Source organism: Schistocerca piceifrons, chromosome 11 (assembly GCF_021461385.2).
Source record: "Schistocerca piceifrons isolate TAMUIC-IGC-003096 chromosome 11, iqSchPice1.1, whole genome shotgun sequence".
In the NCBI taxonomy this organism is placed as follows: Eukaryota; Metazoa; Arthropoda; class Insecta; order Orthoptera; family Acrididae; genus Schistocerca; species Schistocerca piceifrons.
This window is the reverse complement of record NC_060148.1, coordinates 82044098-82067314: the sequence shown is the minus strand read 5'-3', so window position 1 is coordinate 82067314 and position 23217 is coordinate 82044098. Positions and strand designations below refer to the sequence as shown.

At 44.7% G+C, this 23217-nt stretch overlaps 1 protein-coding gene and 1 non-coding gene across 2 annotated transcripts in view; both read left to right on the top strand.

The window, feature by feature from the left end:
• The window catches only part of LOC124719724, a 141187-nt gene that overhangs the window by 45837 nt on the left and 72133 nt on the right, over positions 1-23217 (top strand). The window lies entirely within an intron of this gene.
• Positions 2775-2849, top strand: Trnal-caa. Its single transcript has one exon. It is a non-coding gene; the product is annotated as a tRNA-Leu (tRNA).

The following is a 23217-nucleotide window of genomic DNA, read 5'->3' as shown; positions in this document are numbered from 1 at the left end:
CCGAATTTTTCTTTTGTTTCCTTTACTGCTTGCTCAATATACAGATTGAATAGCATCGGGGACAGGCTACAACCCTGTCTCACTCCTTTCCCACCCACTGCTTCCCTTTCATGCCCCTCGACTCTTGTAACTGCCATCTGGTTTCTGTACAAATTGTAAATAGCCTTTCGCTCCCTGTATTTTACCCCTGCCACCTTCAGAATTTGAAAGAGAGTATTCCAGTTAACATTGTCAAAAGCTTTCTCCAAGTCTACAAATGCTAGATACGTAGCTTCTGGTAAACCTTGCGGGATGTAAGGTCGTGGTCCATGAAACTCTTCAGCTCCTAACGTTTCGTCCAGTGCTTCGCTGGACATCTTCAGAGGGGTGTTTCTCCTCCGGTGAGTCTCACCGGAGGAGAAACACCCCTCTGAAGATGTCCAGCGAAGCACTGGACGAAACGTTAGGAGCTGAAGAGTTTCATGGACCACGACCTTACATCCCGCAAGGTTTACCAGAAGATATGTCATCCAGTCGTGAAAGCCTTCATACTATGACTAGATACGTAGGTTTGCCTTTTCTTAATCTATTTTCTAAGATAAGTCGTAAGGTTAGTATTGCCTCACGTGTTCCAACATTTCTACGGAATCCAAACTGATCTTCTCCGAGGTCCGCTTCTACCAGTTTTTCCATTCGTCTGTAAAGAATTCGCGTTACTATTTTGCAGCTGTGAGGCGACCTGTATATCGATTGTTATTTTTCATTTTTCTCGCGAATTTTGTACAATGTAAACTCGTGTTGCTCGGTGCTATGCTCTTTTTTGACTTGTGCTGAAGGGAAATCGCAAGTATTGAACGTTTTTATAATCGGTATAAATGTGAGTGGGTGGTTATGGATCGTATTTTGTTATCTACATCATACTCCGCAAGCCATCTAGTGGTGTGTGACGGAGGGTACTTTTTGTGCCACTAAGTGAGGCCTCCAAACCAGTTCCACTCGCGAATAGCGCGCGGGAAGAATGATTGTCGGTAAGTGTCTGTATTGGCTCTGATTTCTCGAATTTTCTCATTGCCTCATTATGCGAGACGTATGTGAGGGGAAGTAATAAATGGCTCTGAGCACTATGGGACTCAACTGCTGTAGTCATCAGTCCCCTAGAACTTAGAACTACTTAAACCTAACTAACCTAAGGACATCACACACATCCATGCCCGAGGCAGGATTCGAACCTGCGACCGTAGCGGTCGTGCGGTTCCAGACTGTAGCGCCTTTAACGCTCGGCCACTCCGGCCGGCTGAGGGGAAGTAATAAGTCCGACTCCACTTGTTGAGATCTCTGTTCATCTCTTCCTAGGCCTCCCAGGGAGTCTTGCCCTGGTACCTCCATCTCCAAATACTGATGCACAACGCCTCTTTTGTAACGTCTGCCAAAGGAGTTTCTTGAACATCTACGTAATGCTCTGGTGCCGTCTAAACGACCCCGTGACGAAACGTGCAGCTCTTCTTTGGATCTTCTATATCTCTTCTGTCAGTCCTACGTGGTAGGGATCCCAGACAGATGAACAAAACTCAAGAATCTGGCGAACAAGCGCCTTATAAGCCACCTCTTTCCTGGATGAGTCACATTTACTTAAGATTTTTCCCATGAATCTAAGTCCGGTGTCTGCTTTTCCAACTATACCATTTATGTGGTCATTCCAGTAAAGGTCGCTCTGCATATTTACTCCTAGATATTTTACGCAGGTTATTGTTTTCAGCAATTTGTCATCAGTAATGTACTTGCACAGTAGTGTTCTTTTCCTATCCTCGTGTGACTGATATATTACATTTGCTTAATGCAAGATCCTGGACCATTCATCAATTCTCTGGAGGTCTTTTTGCAAATCGTTACGTTGCTACTTTGTTGTAGACAACCGCATCGTCTGTGAACAGCCGATTGTGAACACTAGCCGCCCTTTTGTGCTTCCATGGGATACTCCGAAAATTACCTTTACATCTGTCAACTTTGTTCCTTTAAGAGCGAATTGGAGTGGCAATCATTAAAACAAAGGCGTTTTTCGTTGCGACGGGATGTTCTCATGTTCTCAACATTCTGTTGGCACCCACCTACATAGCGAGAAATGATCATCACGATAAAATATGAGAAATCATGGCTCGCACAGAACTATTTAAGTGCTCGTTTTTCCCGCGTGCCGTTCGAGAGTGGAACGGTAGAGAGACAGCTTCAACATGGTTCATTGAACCCTCTACCAGGCACTTGATTGTAAATAGCAGAGTAATCACGTAGATGTAGAACATGCCTAGGATAGATTGAAATGGGCTGTTTAGGGACGACGTGACCCACCAACCAATCTGAGGGATCTACGCCGAATGGCCGTTGAGGAGTGGGACAATCTGGACCAACAGTGCCTTGATGAGCTTGCGGATAGTATGCCACGACGAATACAGGCACGCATCAATGCAAGAGGACGAGCTACTGAGTATTAGAGGTACCGGTATGTACAGCAATCTGGACCACGACCTCTGAAAATCTTGCCGTATGGTGGTACAACATGCAATGTGTGAAACTTCCTGGCAGATTAAAACTGTGTGCCGGACCGAGACTCGAACTCGGGACCTTTGCCTTTCGCAGGCAAGTGCTCTACCATGTGAGCTACCGAAGCACGACTCACGCCCCGTCCTCACAGCTTTACTTCCGCCAGTACCTCGTCTCGTACCTTCCAAACTTCACAGAAGCCCTCCTGCGAACCTTGCAAAACTGGCAGAAGTAAAGCTGTGAGGATGTGGCGTGTATCGTGCTTGGGTAGCTCAGTTGGTAGAGCACTTGCCCGCAAAAGGCAAAGGTCCCGAGTTCGAGTCTCGGTCCGGCACTCAGTTTTGATCTGCCAGGAAGTTTCATATCAGCGCACACTCCGCTGCAGAGTGAAAATCTCATTCTGGATGCAATGTGTGGTTTTAGTGAGCAATAAAAACGTCGGAAGTGATGTTTATGTTGGTCTCTATTCCGATTTTCTGTACACGTTGTCAAACTCTCGGAACCGAGGTGATGCAAAACTTTTTTTGATGTCCGTATATAAATAATTAATGTGCCGACCAATCCGAAGCAAGTTCAGCACAATTGGCGGACTCTCCCTCGGGACTGTTACATACTGTACCATCTGTCGCTTGTACCTCACTCCACTTTTGGACCGTACGGTGCTTCACGTGTGTGAGGCTGCATGAAGGCGAGCTTCTAGCCAGATAAAATACTGGCGGCCACAACCAGGACACCCTCTACCGACCTGTTTCCACCTCATCCGTGCTCTCACCTTCTCCCGAGATCCTTCCCACCCCCTTCTAGAATAGTATTTTATCACCCAACCAACCTTCACAACATCCTAGTCCATCCCTATGCCACTCCAAATCCCAACCCTATGCCACAGGATTCAGACGGGAGTTATCCTTACAACACATTCTCCATTCCTGAAATCATTCTAGTTCCAACCTGTGGTAACCTACTGCCCCCATACCCTCCACCCAGCTGTTTCTGCGCCCTCTGTCCTGCCACTGCCTCAAATTTGCCTCCTCTCACCCTTACTGTCTGCTGCTCTTTGCCGGTGCACCCACTAGTTTTTTTTTCCACTCCTCTGCTCCTCTCCATTTAAAAAAATGGTCCAAATGGTTCTGAGCACTATGGGACTTAACTTCTAAGGTCATCAATCCCTTAGAACTACTTAAACCTAAATAACCTAAGGACATCACACACATCCATGCCCGAGGCAGGATTCGAACCTGCGACCGTAGCGCTCGCTCGGTTCCAGACTGTAGCGCCTAGAACCGCTCGGCCACTCCGGCCGGCCTCTCCATTTCTCCACCCCCTTCTCGCTCCCCACAATCTCCTGACACTGCATCTGGTAAGCCTGTCCTGCCACATCCACTCCCATCATCCTCTGTCAGGCAACACTGATCCCTCTTGTCCCACCTGTACATTACTATCCTTGCCCCTTCCCCACACAACTTCTGATTGTTGCTCCAGTTCAATGCATTTCAGTTGCAATCTGGCTGTAGCAGCTGGAGCTAATAGTGTGCTTCCTTGTTTGAATGTGTGTGCGGTCCCCCCCCCTCTTCCCTCCCCCCTCCCCTGAAAAAGGCTTTGGCCAAAAGCTTATAGCCGGCTGGAGTGGCCGTGCGGATCTAGGCGCTACAGTCTGGAACCGCGCGACCGATGCGGTCGCAGGTTCGAATCCTGCCTCGGGCATGGATGTGGGTGATGTCCTTAGGTTAGTTACGTTTAAGTAGTTCTAAGTTCTGGGGGACTGATGACCTCAGTAATTAAGTCCCTTAGTGCTCATAAGGCTTAGGCCAAAAGCTAATAGGTAACAGTGTTTTTGCCATGCCTAAGTGTAACTCAATGCGTTATATTTACGGTGAGTAGCAATCTATCCTTTACATAATACTGTTGATAATCCAAACAAGATTTTCCATTGTTTCATTAATATTTTGCTTTTTCTTAATTCAGCTCACAAACATTAAGGAAGGTTCCAATGTTTTTACTGTTTCCAATGTATGTTTCTCCTTCTTTCAAAAAGATACGAATTTAAAACTTTGAACATAGCTGCTAAGGTTCAGTGACCGTGTCAGAATTATATTAGAACAAATAAGCCCTCGGTCACAAATATGAAGTCAAAATTTACCAGGTTTCGACGCTACTACACCCAATCATCACGTCGGTCACAAATATTGAGTGAAAATTGACGAGGTTTCGACGCTACTATGAGCGTCGTCTTCGGAATTAAACTAACTGTTCTAAAACATATTAGGTATATAATACATTAATAAAATTAAAGTTTGTACTGACTGGAAAGAGATGCAGTACTTACAAGTCTTGTGAGACCTGAGTTTCTCCTGGCGTATACAACTTTCAAATAACTTCCGGGAATTCAGCCAGGTAACACTTTCAGCGACCGCCGATATTTCGGCGGGAGAACACCCCGCCAGTTTGCCTTGAAAATGGCGGGGTGTTCTCCCGCCGAAATATCGGCGGTCGCTGAAAGTGTTACCTGGCTGAATTCCCGGAAGTTATTTGAAACTTACAAGTCTTGTTGCAACCCTTGTTCACTCAAGTACGAGCAGCCCTTAGCGGTTCGCCATCTTATTTACAACTATTCATGACGTCGCCTTTTCGGCTTAGATTTTTAAAAATGTGACTTGTAAGTACAGCATCGCTTTCCAGTCAGTACAAACTTTAATTTTATTAATGTATTATATACCTAATATATTTTAGAACAGTTAGTTTAATTCTGAAGATGACGCTCATAGTAGCGTCTAAACCTCGTCAGTTTTCACTCAATATTTGTGACCGACGTGATGACTGGGTGTTGTGTGATGTCCTTAGGTTAGTTAGGTTTAAGTAGTTCTAAGTTCTAGGGGACTGATGACCATAGATGTTAAGTCCAATAGTGCTCAGAGCCATTTGAACCAGCCATTTGTGACAGAGGGCTTATTTGTTCTAATATAGATACAAATTTGTTCCACCAAATCTACGTTTTGGAATTGATGCAGATGTAAGTTTTTAGTTAATCGTCCAATTCCACCTGCACAATCCAAGGCAGTCTCACGTGAAGGTGGATGTTTCATCTGAAAAAGAAATAACAACATTCGGATAAACTGGAAAATTTCTTCCTCTACATTTGAGAGCTGGCCATGTGTGCTTTTATTAATAAATCAATAATTCAGTTGCTTGACAGTAAGAAAAAAGTTGCAATAAGAGCACAAAATAAAAGACAAAGCGGTAGGCCTTACTTAGGAAACACGTCCAACAAGATGGGTCGTATTTTACGGAAATATGATGTGAAATGTGTTTCCCGACCTCCATCTAAAATTAGAGCACTTTTGAGTTCCGTTAAGGATGATCCTGGTCTGCGTTAAGGCGGGTGTATATCGTATTCCTTGTACCTGTCGCATGGCACAAATTGGTCAAACTATCAGCACCGTGGAGGACAGATGTACTGAGCATAAACGGCACGCACGATTACAGCAGCCAAGTAGATCTACAATTGCCGAACATTGCTTGGATACTGGTCACCCCATGTTATATAATAACACCGAGATATTGGCATGCACGTCCAGCTATTGGGACAGTGTTATTAGGGAGGCAGCTGAGATTAAATTAGCGGGCAGAGGCTTTTGTTTGAACTGGTATACAGAGGCACAGAGTCAATGCAACATCACCTGCGAGTTCGTAGCATAGAGAAGAAATATCTCTGGAGTGAGCATTGCGTCCTGCGCATGTTGTCAACATTAAACTGGAATTGTCACGTGATCTAGGGACGACGTCAATTGTTTAACGCCAATTCGCGTCCGCCATCAGGTGACCTCACGTCCCGTCACACAACACCAAAACGTTCTACAATACCTTTCGAATGGAGGCATTCGCACAGGCCGTCAACGGAACGTCACGTCATTTCACGGTACGTCAAGGTTTCTCGGGAAGAAAATTTTGACGGTACCAGTCTGTTAACATCTTAAGTTAACCTATTTCCGCCGCGCTCATTCTCCTTATAATAGTGGATTTTGTACTGCTGTATCTTCATAATCTTTATTTTATAATAGCGCTTTGTTTTAGTGACAAACTGGAGATGTTCCATGACGACTGGGATACTTTTTCCACTTTCTTACACAACCGAGGTCGTAAATCTGAAGGCGAAAAGTTATTTAGGTTTTACGATAACACAACAGCGCTGACGCCCACAATGTATATGTATAAGAACATAAGTAGACGAGGCAAATTCCACCCAATGGCATTTTAAGCAAAAAAGTCAGCTTTAATGAAGGAGTAAAATACAGTTGTTTATGACGTTATTAATTACGTAAGAAAAACATCATGGATAAGTTTAACAGGCTTCATTAATTCGTCTGAATCTTTCTTTGATGTGTATGAATGTACATATTTTCCCTAGCAAATAATTGTCGATGTTCTGAAACGTTGTCTCACTTCTCAGTAATTTACCAAACATAACTGATCAAGAACATAGGTTATAAAGTTTGCTTCGGCCATTGACAAATTTTGTCGTTGTTAGCTCCTCAGTTCTGATACTATAATGTAACATTTTATGCATATTAGGGACGGTGACTCAAAACCCCAGTTTCGCCGTTCAGTACAGTGTTAAGCGACTTGACGAGATGTGACATGAAAGACGTAAATACATGCTGACGTGAAGCTTCTGTGACGTCATGCTCGTTCATTTTGCTCTTCAAAGCTAAGAGCCAAATTTATTTCAAATATCAGACATAAACCGCTATGGTGCCTGCAAAACGTTTATACTAAATCCACAGCACTTACGAAGCGGATCTGTCTTTACTAGCGATATGACAACATTCAAAATTTATAGGATAAGTGTCGGGCAAACCTACGGCGTCCCGAGATCACGTGACCATTGTGGCAACGTATGTTGACAACACAAAATCAATTCTGCGCTTGTCAATGCTCACTCCAGAGATATTTCTACTCTATGGTTCGTAGCTTCGACCATAGATACTAGTAGTCTGGCCTTGCTGTGCAGAAGCTATAGGGCTGCTGTGGCTCCAACATAAACCACGCGACTTGGCAAAACGTGACGGGATTTCAAATGAGCGGTCTGCCATCCAATGTTTGTATCGTATTTTACCCACATTTCTCAATTGACTGCCAAACGCTTCCCACAAAAATTACTTTTTTATTTTCGAAAAATTATGCCAGAACTGCATTTGACCTGGATTTGTTCACAGTACCATTTATAAAATCTAAAAAAATACATCGAACGCCCCTCTGGTGGGCAGCGGGACGATATTACTATAAACTATCAATTAAAGTAAAATGTCGTTAAAATTCTTTTAAACAGTAAGAGTGGGCTCGTGTCAAAACTTTAAACATTGGATTCGCCGCGTTTTGAGGTCTAGTCACTTATAACAGAAAATGGGGTATGGGAATTATGTCAACTATAGGCGCCAAAATTGTCGAGGAGGTCCATTTTAGAGTATCAATTTTAGGTGCACTTCAATGGTTCAGTTCCCACTATTGTTACAAAAATTTAAACCATCAGTTTAAAAAAAAAATGATATTTTAGATGAAAGGTGTGACTTTGAAATTTCAGAAAATAATTTTCGAGCCTAGGTTTAAAAATGACAGACACTGTAAATATAAATTATAAATATACATTGTAAATAATAACTAACCTATCAAAACACTTCTCCGCGAAATGTTTTGACCAAAGGCGCGTATGTGCAGATGGCTTAAAGTTTTTCCGTTTCAGGGCCTGTATCCAAAGCTGCCTTCGGTTTTCATCCTTAGGGAACCTATGAGTAGGAACGAGAAACAATTATACTTACTTCTGTAACCGAATTATCACAGATGCTGTATTTCAAGTGTAAAAAACATATAAAAATCACTTCAGCAGATTTCAGTAAACGCATCTGCACTATCATAGAAATATTTACATGTGAAATGTAATGCCATTTCCCCCGACAAAACGCTGAGTACAGCCATAAGCGCAACACGAAACAACCATGTTTTGCCAACATTCACGTGACGTCAGCCCAGAGATGTTGGAGCCACGAAAATGACGTCAGGGCCAGTCTATTATATTTATGGTCGAAGGTTCGTAGTCTCACTATCAATATGTCTGACTTTGGTCATCTTTGGTGGCACTAGTGTTCAGTGGGTGTGTTATCTTTCCTGTTTCAGTCCGAGAACCGAGGTTATAAATTTGCATGTACGTCGCCAGTCCGTTGCAGTTTGCCTTGAAAATGGCGGGGTGTTCTCCCGCCGAAATACCGGCGGTCGCTGAAAGTGTTACCCGGCTGAATTCCCGGAAGTTATTTGAAAAAAAAAAGCGGTAGGCAAGTTTACTTCCATATCTGCTGAAGCTCGTTTCTCCGTCGCCTGGTTTCCTAGCTCAAATTATTCAGTGGGGCATTCTCCATCCCGTGCCACATTTTTGCACGCTCTTACGGAAACACTCTGTAGAGGTGTTCTTCGACGAGAAGCGACGGCCACGTGGCATTGTGGGCATGCGGCCGGTGCCGCGGCAATCTGCGGCCAGACGCGGACAGACAGACGTGGCTTCCGGGCGCCGTAAGAACCGCTAACGAGCGCTAAGGGCCCGCGCTAACCGCCGCTGACTGCCCGCCCCGTTGCTACCGTCTCACTGGCCCACTGTCTGCAAAGTGGACCAGCGCGGGTGGCGGCTCACCACGCACCTTCCTCCACTGAATTGCTTTAGCGACCAAAAAGAAACACGATTCCACACCAAAACTGCGGATAAAAATTTCTGTACTGTACAATCAGGTTCTTTCCACAGCCAGTCGTCGGGTCACGTGAAATGTGTACAACAGGTCTCAAAGTAATACAGGGTGGTCCATTGATAGTCACCGGGCCAAATATCTCACGAAATAAGCGTCAAACGAAAAAACTACAAAGAACGAAACTCGTCTAGCTTGAACGGGGAAACAAGATAGCGCTATGGTTGCCCCGCTAGATGGCGCTGCCATAGGTGAAACGGATATCAACTGCGTTTTTTTAAATACGAACCCCCATTTTTATTACATATTCGTGTAGTAAGTAAAGAAACATGAATGTTTTAGTTGGACCACTTTTTTCGCTTTGTGATAGATGGCGTTGTAATAGCCACAAACGTATAAGTACATGCTATCACTTAAGATTCCGCCAGTGCAGACGGTATTTGCTTCGTGATACATTACCCGTGTTAAAATGGACCGTTTACCAATTGCAGAAAAGGTCGATATCGTGTTGATGTATGGCTATTGTAAACAAAATGCCCAACGGGCGTGTTCTATGTGTGCTGCTCGGTATCCTGGACGACATCATCCAAGTGTCCGGACCGTTCGCCGGATAGTTACGTTATTTAAGGAAACAGGAAGTGTTCAGCCATATGTGAAACATCAACCACGACCTGCAACGCGGCTAATCCGCACATCAGTAGCAGACAAATTGCACGAGAATCGGGAATCTCAAAAACGTCGGTGTTGAGTATGCTACATCAACATCGATTGCACCCGTACCATATTTCTATGCACCAGGAATTGCATGGCGACGACTTTGAGCGTCGTGTACAGTTCTGCCACTGGGCACAAGAGAAATTACGGAACGATGACAGATTTTTTTGCACGCGTTCTATTTAACGACGAAGCATCATTCACCAACAGCGGTAACGTAAACCGACATAATATGCACTATTGGTCAACGGAAAATCCACGATGGCTGCGACAAGTGGAACATCAGCGGCCTTGGCGGGTTAATGTATGGTGCAGCATTATGGGAGTAAGGATAATTGGCCCCCATTTTATCGATGGCAATCTAAATGGTGCAACGTATGCTGATTTCCTACGCAATGTTCTACCGATGTTACTACAAGATGTTTCACTGCATGACAGAATGGCGATGTACTTCCAACATGATGGATGTCCGGCACAAAGCTCGCGTGCGATTGAAGCGGTATTGAATAGCATATTTCATGACAGGTGGATTGGTTGTCGAACCACCATACCGTGGCCTGCACGTTCACCGGATGTGACGTCCCCGGATTTCTTTCTGTGCGGAAAGTTGAAGGATATTTGCTATCGTCATCTACCGACAACCCCCGAGAACATGCGTCAGCGCATTGTCAATTAATGTGCGAATTAAGTCCCATAGTGCTCAGACCCAATGCATGTGCGATCATTACGGAAGGCGAACTACTCGCTGTTGAGAGGAATGTCGTTACACGTATTTGCCAAATGCACTGAGGTTGACGGACATCATTTTGAGCATTTACTGCATTAATGTGGTATTTACAGGTAATCACGCAGTAACAGCACGCGTTTTCAGAAATGATAAGTTCACAAAGGTACATGTATCACATTGGAACGAGCGTAATAAGATGTTCAAACGTACGTACGTTTTGTATTTCAATTTAAGAAACCTACCTGTCACCAACTGTTCGTCTAATAATGTGAGCCATATGTTTGTGACTATTACAACGCCATCTATCACAGAGCGAAAAAATTTGTCCAACTAAAACATTCATATTTCTTTACGTACTACACGAATATGTAATGAAAAATGGTGTTCCTATTTAATCCTATTTAAAAAAAAAACGCAGTCGATATCCGTTTGACCTATGGCAGCACCATCTAGCGGGCCTGCCATAGCTCTATCTGGTTTCCCCAATCAAGCTAGATGAGTTTCGTTCTTTGTAGTTTTTTCGTTTGACGCTTATTTCGTGAGATATTTAGCCCGGTCACGATCAATGGACCACCCTGTATATAAGAAATGGCGGAAAGTGATACAAAATTCATGAGTCGTCAGTGTTTCACATTACTGAATGCCGTTGAATCATATCACTTAGTAAGCTGAGGAACTGTTAGATGACAGTTAGTTTGGCTTCAGGAAAGGTAAAGGGGCAAGAGAGAGGCAATTCTGACGTTGCGGTTGATAGTGGAAACAAGACTAAAGAAAAATCAGTACAGGTGCATTTGTTAACCTGGGAAAATCGTTCGACAATGTAAAATGGTGCAAGATGTTCAAAATTCTGATAAAAATAGGAGTAAGCTATAGGGAGAGACAGATAATACACAGTATGTGCAAGAACCGTCAGGGAATAATAAGAGTGCAGACAAAGAAAGAAGTGCACGTATTAAAAAAGAGTGTAAGAGACGGATGTAGCCTTTCGCCCCTTCTATTTAATCTGTACATCGAAGAAGCGATTATGGAAATGAAAGAAAGATTCAGGGGTGGGGTTAAAATTCAACTGAAAGGCTATCAGTGATGCGATTCGCTGATGCCGTTGCTATCCTGTGTAAAAGTGAAGAAGAACTACAGGGTTATTACAAATGATTGAAGCGATTTCACAGCTCTACAATAACTTTATTATTTGACATATTTTCACAATGCTTTGCACACACATACAAAAACTCAAAAAGTTTTTTTAGGCATTCACAAATGTTCGATATGTGCCCCTTCAGTGATTCGGCAGACATCAAGCCGATAATCAAGTTCCTCCCACACTCGGCGCAGCATGTCCCCATCAATGAGTTCGAAAGCATCGTTGATGCGAGCTCGCAGTTCTGGCACGTTTCTTGGTAGAGGAGGTTTAAACACTGAATCTTTCGCATAACCCCACAGAAAGAAATCGCATGGGGTTAAGTCGGGAGAGCGTGGAGGCCATGACACGAATTGCTGATCGTGATCTCCACCACGACCGATCCATCGGTTTTCCAATCTCCTGTTTAAGAAATGCCGAACATCATGATCGAAGTGTGGTGGAGCACCATCCTGTTGAAAGATGAAGTCGGCGCTGTCGGTCTCCAGTTGTGGCATGAGCCAATTTTCCAGCATGTCCAGATACACGTGTCCTGTAACGTTTTTTTCGCAGAAGAAAAAGGGGCCGTAAACTTTAAACCGTGAGATTGCACACAACACGTTAACTTTTGGTGAATTGCGAATTTGCTGCACGAATGCGTGAGGATTCTCTACCGCCCAGATTCGCACATTGTGTCTGTTCACTTCACCATTAAGAAAAAATGTTGCTTCATCACTGAAAACAAGTTTCGCACTGAACGCATCCTCTTCCATGAGCTGTTGCAACCGCGCCGAAAATTCAAAGCGTTTGACTTTGTCATCGTGTGTCAGGGCTTGTAGCAATTGTAAACGGTAAGGCTTCTGCTTTAGCCTTTTCCGTAAGATTTTCCAAACCGTCGGCTGTGGTACGTTTAGCTCCCTGCTTGCTTTATTCGTCGACTTCCGCGGGCTACGCGTGAAACTTGCCCGCACGCGTTCAACCGTTTCTTCGCTCACTGCAGGCCGACCCGTTGATTTCCCCTTACAGAGGCATCCAGAAGCTTTAAACTGCGCATACCATCGCCGAATGGAGTTAGCAGTTGGTGGATCTTTGTTGAACTTCGTCCTGAAGTGTCGTTGCACTGTTATGACTGACTGATGTGAGTGCATTTCAAGCACGACATACGCTTTCTCGGCTCCTGTCGCCATTTTGTCTCACTGCGCTCTCGAGCGCTCTGGCGGCAGAAACCTGAAGTGCGGCTTCAGCCGAACAAAACTTTATGAGTTTTTCTATGTATCTGTAGTGTGTCGTGACCGTATGTCAATGAATGGAACTACAGTGAATTTATGAAATCGCTTCAATCATTTGTAATAGCCGTGTACATGATCTGCTTTATGGAATGACCAATCTAATGAGTACAGAAGATGGTATCACAGTAAATCGAAGAAGGACGTAGGTAATGAGAAGTAGCAGAAGCGAGAAACTTACCATCAGGACTGAAGATCACGACGTAGGTGAAGTTAAGGAATTAGGCTATACTACTTAGACAACAAAATAGCCAATGACAGAGAGAGCAAGGACGACGTCAAAAGCAGACTGTTACTGACAAAGGGTCATTCCTGGTCAAGAGAAGGATACTAGTATCAGATACAGGCCTTAATTCGAGTAAGAAATTTGTGAGACTGTACGTATGGAGCAAAACATTGTATAGTGGTGAAACATGGACAGTGAGAAAACCATAAGAAGATAATCGAAGCATTTGAGACGTAGTGCTACAAAGGAATGCTGAAAGTTAGATGGGCTGGTAAGGTAAGGTATGAGAAAGTTCTTCACAGAATTGGAAAGGAAAGGAATATGTGGGAAACACTGACAAGGAGATGAAAAGGGATGATGGGGCATCTGTTAAGACATCAGGGAATGAATTCCATGGTACTAGAGGCAGCTGTTGAGGGAGCAAAAACTGCAGAGGAAGACAGAGATTGGGATACATCCAGCGAATAATTGAGGACGTGGTTTGCAAGTGCTACTCTGAGATGAAGAGGTTGGCACAGGAAAGGAATTCGTGGCGGTCCGCATCAAACCAGTCAGTAGACTGATGACCTCATAAAAGAAAGGGTGATTCAAAGTGAAGATCTTTTTTCCGTGCATCTCGTAAGTTCCTTTGAATCTAAGACCATACACTTTCAATAGGATTACCGTCAGGTGAGGGTGACGGTCAATGCAGTACCCGCACACCTTCCTCCTTTTTGCAGTCGCTGCAATGTCGGCTATGGTACTCGGTGTCATTGTCCTCCTGCGATATCCGGTCTTCGATTTTTGTCGGTGTAACTGCTTGCATAGTACAGAAATTTTTACTAGCAGCATGTGGCGGTGAATCATAATCAAATACGCAGCTGTGCAAACCTTCAGGACGACATACACTGTGTGATCAAAAGTATCCGGACACCTGGCTGAAAATGACTTAAAAGTACTTGGCGCCCTTCATCGGTATGCTGGAATTCAATATGGTGTTAGCCATGATGACAGCTTCCACTCTCGCAGGCATACGTTCAGTCAGGTGCTGGAAGGTTTCTTGGGGAATGGCAGCCCATTCTTCACGGAGTGCTGCACCGAGGAGAGGTATCGATGTCGGTCGGTGAGGCCTGGCACGAAGTCGGCGTTCCAAAACATCTCAGAGGTGTTCTGTAGGATTCAGGTCAGGACTCTGTGCAGGCCAGTCCATTACAGGGATGTTATTGTCGTGTAACCACTCCGCCACAGGCTGTCCATTTCGAACAGGTGATCGATCGTGTTGAAAGATGCAATCGTCATCCCCGAATCGCTCTTCAACAGTGGGAAACAAGAAGGTACTTAAAACATCACTGTAGGCCTGTGCTGTGACAGAGCCAAGCAAAACAACAAGGGATGCAAGCCCCCTCCATGAAATACACGACCACACCATAACACCAACGGCTCCGAATTTTACTGTTGGCACTATACATGCTGGCAGACGACTTTCACCGGGCATTCGCCATACCCACACCCTGTCATCGGATCGCCACATTGTGTACCGCGATTTGTCAATCCACACAACGTCTTTGCACTGTTTAGTCGTCCAAAGTTTGCGCCCCTTTACACCAAGCGAGGCGTCGTTTGGCATTTACCGGCGTGATGTGTGGCTTATGAGCAGCCGCTCGACCATGAAATCCAAGTTTTCTCTGCTCCCGGCCGACTGTCATAGTACTTGCAGTGGATGCTCATGCAGTTTCGAATTGCTGTGTGCTCGTCTCGATAGATGTCTGCCTGTAGCTTTGACCGTTCACTGTCCATATTTTGCTTCTTTTGTCCACAGTTCAGTACACCTTCTTCCTGTTTTCTCGCATGATGTGTGCTCAATTTTTGTCGGCCTATCCACTGGTGGGGAGTTTCTATCGTCTGGCCCAGTCGAAACAACGGAGAGAAACGGCGAGCGCGAATGGCCGAGCGCTGAGTCGTCCGCACATCCTTGCACGGCCTTGGCAGTGACGTCAGCGGCGACGGCCATGTCTGCACAGGTTATTTCCCGCAGTTGGCGCCTCATTACGGAAGATCCAGCCGGCAGCAACAGCCGACAGCCCGTTTCATAACTGCTGCTGGGCAGCAGGACGGAGGTAAAAGGGACACGCGATGAGCAAGCGCTAATCCTGGACACCTCTCACGAACATCTGCGACCTGCCATACACCAAACGGCGCGTGGCGGAGGGTACATAGTGCATTCCATTTCCCCCCCTGCGCCGCTGCGCTATCGTGTTCCTTCTGGAAATGCGTGGGAAGGTAGCTGGTAGCGCTTTGCGTCGCACAGAATTCCTCTGATTAAACGAATTCATGATTGGGAGAGCCAGTCATGACAAAACTCTACCATCTGGTGAGCAAGATGTATGAGACAGGCGAAATACCCACAGACTTCAAGAAGAATATAATAATTCCAATCCCAAAGAAAGCAGGTGTTGACAGATGTGAACATTACCGAATTATCAGTTTAATAAGTCACAGCTGCAAAATACTAACGCGAATTCTTTACAGACGAATGGAAAAACTGGTAGAAGCGGACCTCGGGGAAGATCAGTTTGGATTCCCTAGAAATGTTGGAACACGTGAGGCAATACTAACCTTACGACTTATCTTAGAAGAAAGATTAAGAAAAGGCAAACCTACGTTTCTAGCATTTGTAGACTTAGAGAAAGCTTTTGACAACGTTAACTGGAATACTGTCTTTCAAATTCTGAAGGTGGCAGGGATAAAATACAGGGAGCGAAAGGCTATTTACAATTTGTACAGAAAGCAGATGGCAGTTATAAGAGTCGAGGGGTATGAAAGGGAAGCAGTGGTTGGAAAGGGAGTAAGACAGGGTTGTAGCCTCTCCCCGATGTTATTCAATCTGTATATTGAGCAAGCAGTAAAGGAAACAAAAGAAAAATTCGGAGTAGGTATTAAAATTCATGGAGAAGAAGTAAAAACTTCGAGGTTCGCCGATGACATTGTAATTCTGTCAGAGACAGCAAAGGAGTTGGAAGAGCAGTTGAACGGAATGGACAGTGTCTTGAAAGGAGGATATAAGATGAACATCAACAAAAGCAAAACGAGGATAATGGAATGTAGTCAAATTAAATCGGGTGATGCTGAGGGGATTAGATTAGGAAACGAGACACTTAAAGTAGTGAAGGAGTTTTGCTATTTAGGGAGTAAAATAACAGATGATGGTCGAAGTAGAGAGGATATAAAATGTAGACTGGCAATGGCAAGGAAATCGTTTCTCAAGAAGAGAAATTTGTTAACATCGAGTATAGATTTAAGTGTCAGGAAGTCGTTTCTGAAAGTATTTTTATGGAATGTAGCCATGTATGGAAGTGAAACATGGACGATAACCAGTTTGGACAAGAAGAGAATAGAAGCTTTCGATATGTGGTGCTACAGAAGAATGCTGAAGATAAGGTGGGTAGATCACGTAACTAATGAGGAGGTATTGAATAGGATTGGGGAGAAGTTTGTGGCACAACTTGACTAGAAGAAGGGATCGGTTGGTAGGATATGTTTTGAGGCATCAAGGGATCACAAATTTAGCATTGGAGGGCAGCGTGGAGGGTTAAAATCGTAGAGGGAGACCAAGAGATCAATACACTAAGCAGATTCAGAAGGATGTAGGTTGCAGTAGGTACTGGGAGATGAAGAAGCTTGCACAGGATAAAGTAGCATGGAGAGCTGCATCAAACCAGTCTCAGGACTGAAGACCACAACAACAGCAACAAACGGATTCCCAGTGTAGGGTAGAGTAGCGGGTTGTTTGTGCGTTAGTGAGCGAGCTTGTCGCCTTCCCTGCTATAGCCTGTTGATCGACTGTTGTAGCAGCCGTCATATCCAGTCAGTGTTGCTTATGTGCATGGGCTTGTCGATGTTGTCGCTTGTGAGTGTGTGTTACCTGGTTATGCCAGTAAGTGGAGGAATTACGCTATAATCCCGTGCTGTGTGCCATATACGGGGTGTTACAAAACGGTACGGCCTAACTTTCACGAAACATTCCTCACACACAAAGAAAGAAAATATGTTATGTGGACATGTGTCCGGAAACGCTTAATTTCCATGTTAGAGCTCATCTTGGTTTCGTCAGTATGTACTCCAACGTGATCAAATTGTAAATTTTCACAATGTGTGGGCTGACGAGAATCCGCACGCAATTGTACAATCACGTCATCAACACAGATTTTCTGTGAACGTTTGGGCAGGCATTGTTGGTGATGTCTCGATTGGGCCCCACGTTCTTCCACCTACACTCAATGGAGCACGTTATCACGATTTCATACGGGATACTCTACCTGTGCCTTTACAAATACGACACAACATGTGGTTCATGCACGATGGAGCTCCTGCACATTTCAGTCGAAGTGTTCGTACGCTTCTCAACAACAGATTCGGTGACCGATGGATTGTTAGAGGTGGACCAATTCCGTGGCCTCCACGCTCTCCTGACCTCAACCCTCTCGACTTTCATTTATGGGGGCATTTGAAAGCTCTCGTCTACGCAACCCCGGTACCAAATGTAGAGACTCTTCGTGCTCGTATTGTGGACGGCTGTGATACAATACGCCATTCTCCAGGGCTGCATCAGCGCATCAGGGATTCCGTGCGACGGAGGGTGGATGCACGTATCCTCGCTAACGGAGGACATTTTGAACATTTCCTGTTACAAAGTGTTTGAAGTCACGCTGGTACGTTCTGTTGCTGTGTGTTTCCATTCCATGATTAATGTGATTTGAAGAGAAGTAATGAAATGACTCTAACATGGAAAGTAAGCGTTTCCGGACACATGTCCACATAACATATTTTCTTTCTTTGTGTGTGAGGAATGTTTTCTGAAAGTTTGGCCGCACCTTTTTCTAACACCCTGTATAACAGCAAAGTCAGTCAGTTTCGTGTCACATTTTTAATAACGTGGCGTTTACGTAAATTATGCACTGCGAGTAAGTCGACTACCGAATGAAAACTATAACGTGGTATTAAAAAAGAAAACCGCTTGTCACTGTTCATATTTTCGTCAAGAAGAAGGTAACGAGAATGAGCACCGTGCTGGTTGATGTTGCCCTGACAGCGAAACAAAATTTGCTTGTGGACAAAAAATTATTTGTGGTTGTCAAGATGTATGGGACATGCTGTATAAAGCCGTAACGTAGTCGTCTTGTGACATCGAACCAAATGTCTTGCACCGAGCGGGCTTCACAAGCCTGATAATTAATATTTTCCGCGGCGGAATACTGGCAACACTTCATAAAACGAGTTGTCCGCCTTTCACACAATTGAGAGGTTTAACGGGATTTCATTAACGCAGAAGCTAGTTAACTCGAGGCCCCCGTTACAGAAACGGTATTAAAGTCTCGGCCTCCAAGAGAACGGCGATACTTTGCCACATATGGCGCCAGCAAACGGAGCAGCTGGGGCCGAAGAGGTCTGTGTGTACGTGTTAATGACTTAGCGGACAGGATTGTGTGCAACGCCAGACTTTTCGTAGGTTACTACGGAGAAGTGTATTATCGAAGTTGCAGTAATGACTAAAGTGCGCGTCATTTACGACGGCGGCCGAGTTTAGGTTCGTTCCGCGCATCTGACGTCACAAAACACAGTCAGCCAATGAACAGAGAACGACGCTGCCAGAGCTCGACTGCAGTGCAGAGCAGGGACGAGTGTCTTCAGTTTTAGAAACGTTCAGTCATAAATAAAGTAACTGAACAAAAGCAGGGTCTTGATAGCAGACTTCCTTTTATGGAAAGTTTGGAAAAAGCATTCTTTATAACAATTGCTTCATATTCTATTGATTAATTAAATCAAACAAGTAATAAGCCTCCTAATTCAGCCGATAGCAAGGAAAGGTGTTTGTATCATTCTCACCATCCGCTTTTTCACAATAAAGAACAGCAGCAATTGTTTACTTCCTATTGTACTTCGACGAAACGTGAATAATTCATAGTCATACCAACAGTGTTTGTCGGTATTTTGCGTGGTATTTTAAAGTCCTCCGGGATATCAATAGAATGACGAGCTGTGTTAGTGTAATGGTTAAAGTGTATGGCTGCTAAGCGAAAGGTTCTGAGTTGAAACCTTACTCAGTGTTTAATATTTTCTTTGCTTAAAAACCATATCGAAGTGTCTTACTTCATGAATTTTATTCGTTTAAATGTAATTTTTTGAAATTTCTAGTGGCAACTAAAATCGACCATATGAAAGTATACGCTATGGACTTTTACCTCTGCAAACTCTTCAAAATTTCGTGCAATGGTTTACTACATCTAATGATGCACAATAACTGCGTTGAACATCGAAACAAAATTAGGTCATTTATTTGGAGGAAGGTATCAGTCAAGAAGATGTGTAAAAATCAATTTTTTGGGCCAAATAGTTTTTGTGAAATCGAATGATAAAGTGTGTCAAAGCAGTCGAAACACCATGTGTCTGCACAGGCGAGCAGTGCAGTGATGACGAAATGCGGGGAGCACGTCTCTGTAGCAGCGAAAGGGTTAATGCGGCCGTGGTGGCTTTACTTCGTAAACTGCGCGCTCCCCCCTAAACGTAAGTATGCGAACTATACTATACTATGGCGCTGCTTCAATTGGCGCGTACAACTGGCAACGCAGCAATCTCCCGCGTCTGGGTGGGCATGCGCAAATCGCCAACATAAAAGAATTTAACTATAGTCAGATCATAACAAAACAGTGTCCCAAAGAGTGAAGTGCAAAATTATAAAGTTTGTAGGAAATCTCAAACTGTAGAGGTATACCATGTTTTTGATTAAACAAATGCAGGGTGCCACTCCGATACGTATCAAACTAAGTGGAGAATTTCATCACGTAATGATTGAACTGTTCCATTCGGAACTGATGACCTTCGTCAACATGGGTACGAGGGGCGTTTGAAAAGTCCGTGTGAAGTGCGATAGATGCCACCACCGGTGCGTATCGAGGTCATGTTGAGTTAGTAGCATCTTTGGAAAGAACGCACGCCAGGTTTCAGCCATATTGGTCTATTTCTTTGTGTTTGGCATTTGTGTGAATCAAGGGAGTTGAGTGAGTGTCAAAACATGGACGAAAAAGAATTTCGTGTCGTGATTAAACATTACTTTATGAAAGGCAAAACGCCTCAGGAGACTAAAGAGAAGCTTGATAAACATTACGGTGACTCTGAACGTTCGATTAGAACAGTTTATAAGTGGGTTCAAAATATTCGGAGTGGCCATATGGGCACAAGTGATGCTCAAACTTCTGCTCGCCCTGTGGAGGTTACGACTGCAGAAATCATCGATAAGAACCATGATATGGTGATGGATGACAGAACAGTTAACGTGCGTGAGATTGCTTGTGCTGTGGGCATCTCGAATGAACGGGTACATAATATTTTGCATACACATTTGGACATCAGAAAGCTATCCGCAAGATGGGTTCCGCGATTGCCCACGCTTGACCAAAAACGGAATCGTGTGAAGTGTTGCAAGGATGGTTTGCAGCTGTTCAGGAAGAATCCGCAGGACTGTAACCGTCGTTTCGTCACTGTGGATGCAACATGGATAGATTACTATACTTCTGAGACCAAAGAACAATCTAAACAATGGGTTACCAAGGGAGAATCTGCACCAAAAAAGGCGAAGACCATTGCTTCGGCCGACTATCTGGAAAAGGGTAAAACTATTACAGGTGCATATTATTCATCGTTATTGGACCGTTTGAAAACCGAGCTGCAAGAAAAACGCCGGCGATTGGACTGCAAAAAAGTCCTTTTCCATCACGACAATGCACCAGCACACACCTCAACAGTGGTGGTCGCAAAATTAATGGAAACAGGATTCCAACTCGTGTCACATCCCCCCTATTCTCCAGACTTGGCTCCCTCGGACTACTATTTGTTCCCCAATTTGAAGAAATGGCTGGCGGTACGAAGATTTTATTCAAACGAGGAGGTGATTGCAGCAACTAATAGCTATTTTGTACACTTGAACAATTCCTATTATTTGGAAGGGATCAGCAAATTAGAACAGCGTTGGACGAAGTGTAAAAGGAGACTATGTCGAAAAATAAAAAAAGGTTTACCCCAACAGACTTTTCAAATAGCCCTCGTATACGCTGGGGAAACAAATGTCAAGGGATACCTCGTAAAGCCACGCCGGATTAGCCGAGCGGTCTGAGGCGCTGCAGTCATGGACTCTGCGGCTGGTCCCGGCGGAGGTTCGAGTCCTCCCTCGGGCATGGGTGTGTGTGTTTGTCCTTAGGATAATTTAGGTTAAGTAGTGTGTAAGTTTAGGGACTGATGACCTTAGGAGTTAAGTCCCGTAGGATTTCCCACACATTTGATCATTTTTGAACGTACTTCGTAATACCGTGTCGCAAGCCGCTGGAAGTCCTCTGCAGAAATACTGTGGCGTGCGGCGTCCATAGCCGTCCATAATTGCGGAAGTGTTGCCATTACGGGATGTGTTGCACGAACTGATCTCTCGATTATGTCGCGCAAATGTTGAATGGGATTCATGTCGGGCCATCTGAATTGGCAAATCATTCGTTCCACCAATTGCGAATTGTGGTCCGTAGACATGGCGCATTCTCATCCATAAAAATTCCATCGTTCTTCCGGAACGTGAAGTCCGTGAATAGCTGCAGATGGTCTCGAAGTAGCCGAACATAACCATTTCCAGCCAATGATTGGTTCAGCTGTTTGCCCCGATAGCTGAGTGGTGAGCGTGACGGATTGCCGTCCTACGGGTCCGGGTTCGATTCTCGGCTGGGTCGGGGATTTTCTCTGCTCAGGGACTGGGTGTTGTGTTGTTTTCATCGTCACATCATCGCCCTCCGGCGCGCAGGTCGCCCAATGTGGCGTCGAGCGTAGTAAGACCTGCACCAAGGCGGCCGGACCTGCCCCGCAAGGGGCCTCCCGGCCAAAGACGCCAAACGCTCATTTTCCATTGGTTCAACTGGACCAGAGGACTCAGTCCATTCTGTATCAACACAGCCCACACCATTATGTGGAGCAACCACCAGTTTGCACAGTGCCTAGTTAACAACTTCGGTCCATGGCTTCTTTGGGTATGCGCCACATTCCAACCATATCATGAGCTCTTACCAACTGAAATCGGAATTCATCTGACCAGGCCACTGTTGTCTAGGGTCCAACTGGTGTAGTTACCAGCCCAGGAGAGGCACTGCAGACGGTGTCGTGCTGTTAGCAAAGCCACTCGCGTCCGTCGTTAGCCACAGCCCATTGACGAAATATTTCGCCGCACTGTCCTAACGGATACGTTCGTCGTAAGTCCCACGTTGATTTTTGTTGTTATCTCAGGCAGTGTCGCTTGTCTGTTAGCACTGACAACTCGACGCAAACGCCGCTGCTCTCGGTCGTTATGTGAAGGCCGTCGGCCACTGCGTTTACCGTGATGACCGGAAGTGCCTGAAATTTGGTATTCTCACCACGCTCTTGGCACTGTTGGTCTTGGAATATTGAATTACCTAATGATTTCCGAAATGGAATCTCCCCTGTGTCTAGCATCAACGATCATTCCATGTTAAAAGGTTGTTAATTACTACCGTCATCTGTATAAGTGCATAAAGCTACCCCATGACTTGCCATCTCTGTGTAATGTGTGACACCAACAGGAACGACGAGTACAGTATTGTATTTGGTGCGACATGCGGCGAACAGCTTCCGAATTTCATCCTGAGCAAATTCTTAAGGTGTCTAAACCACATGTTCTGTCACATCATGCAGAAGCGTACACTATGTGATCAAAAGTATCCGGACACTCCCAAAAAATATTCGTTTTTCGTATTAGGTGCATTGTGCTGCCACCTACTGCCAGGTACTACATATCAGCTACCTCAGTAGTCATTAGATATCGTGAGAGAGCAGAATGGGGCGCTGCGCGCTTCTTACGGACTTCGAACGTGGTCAGGTGCTTGGGT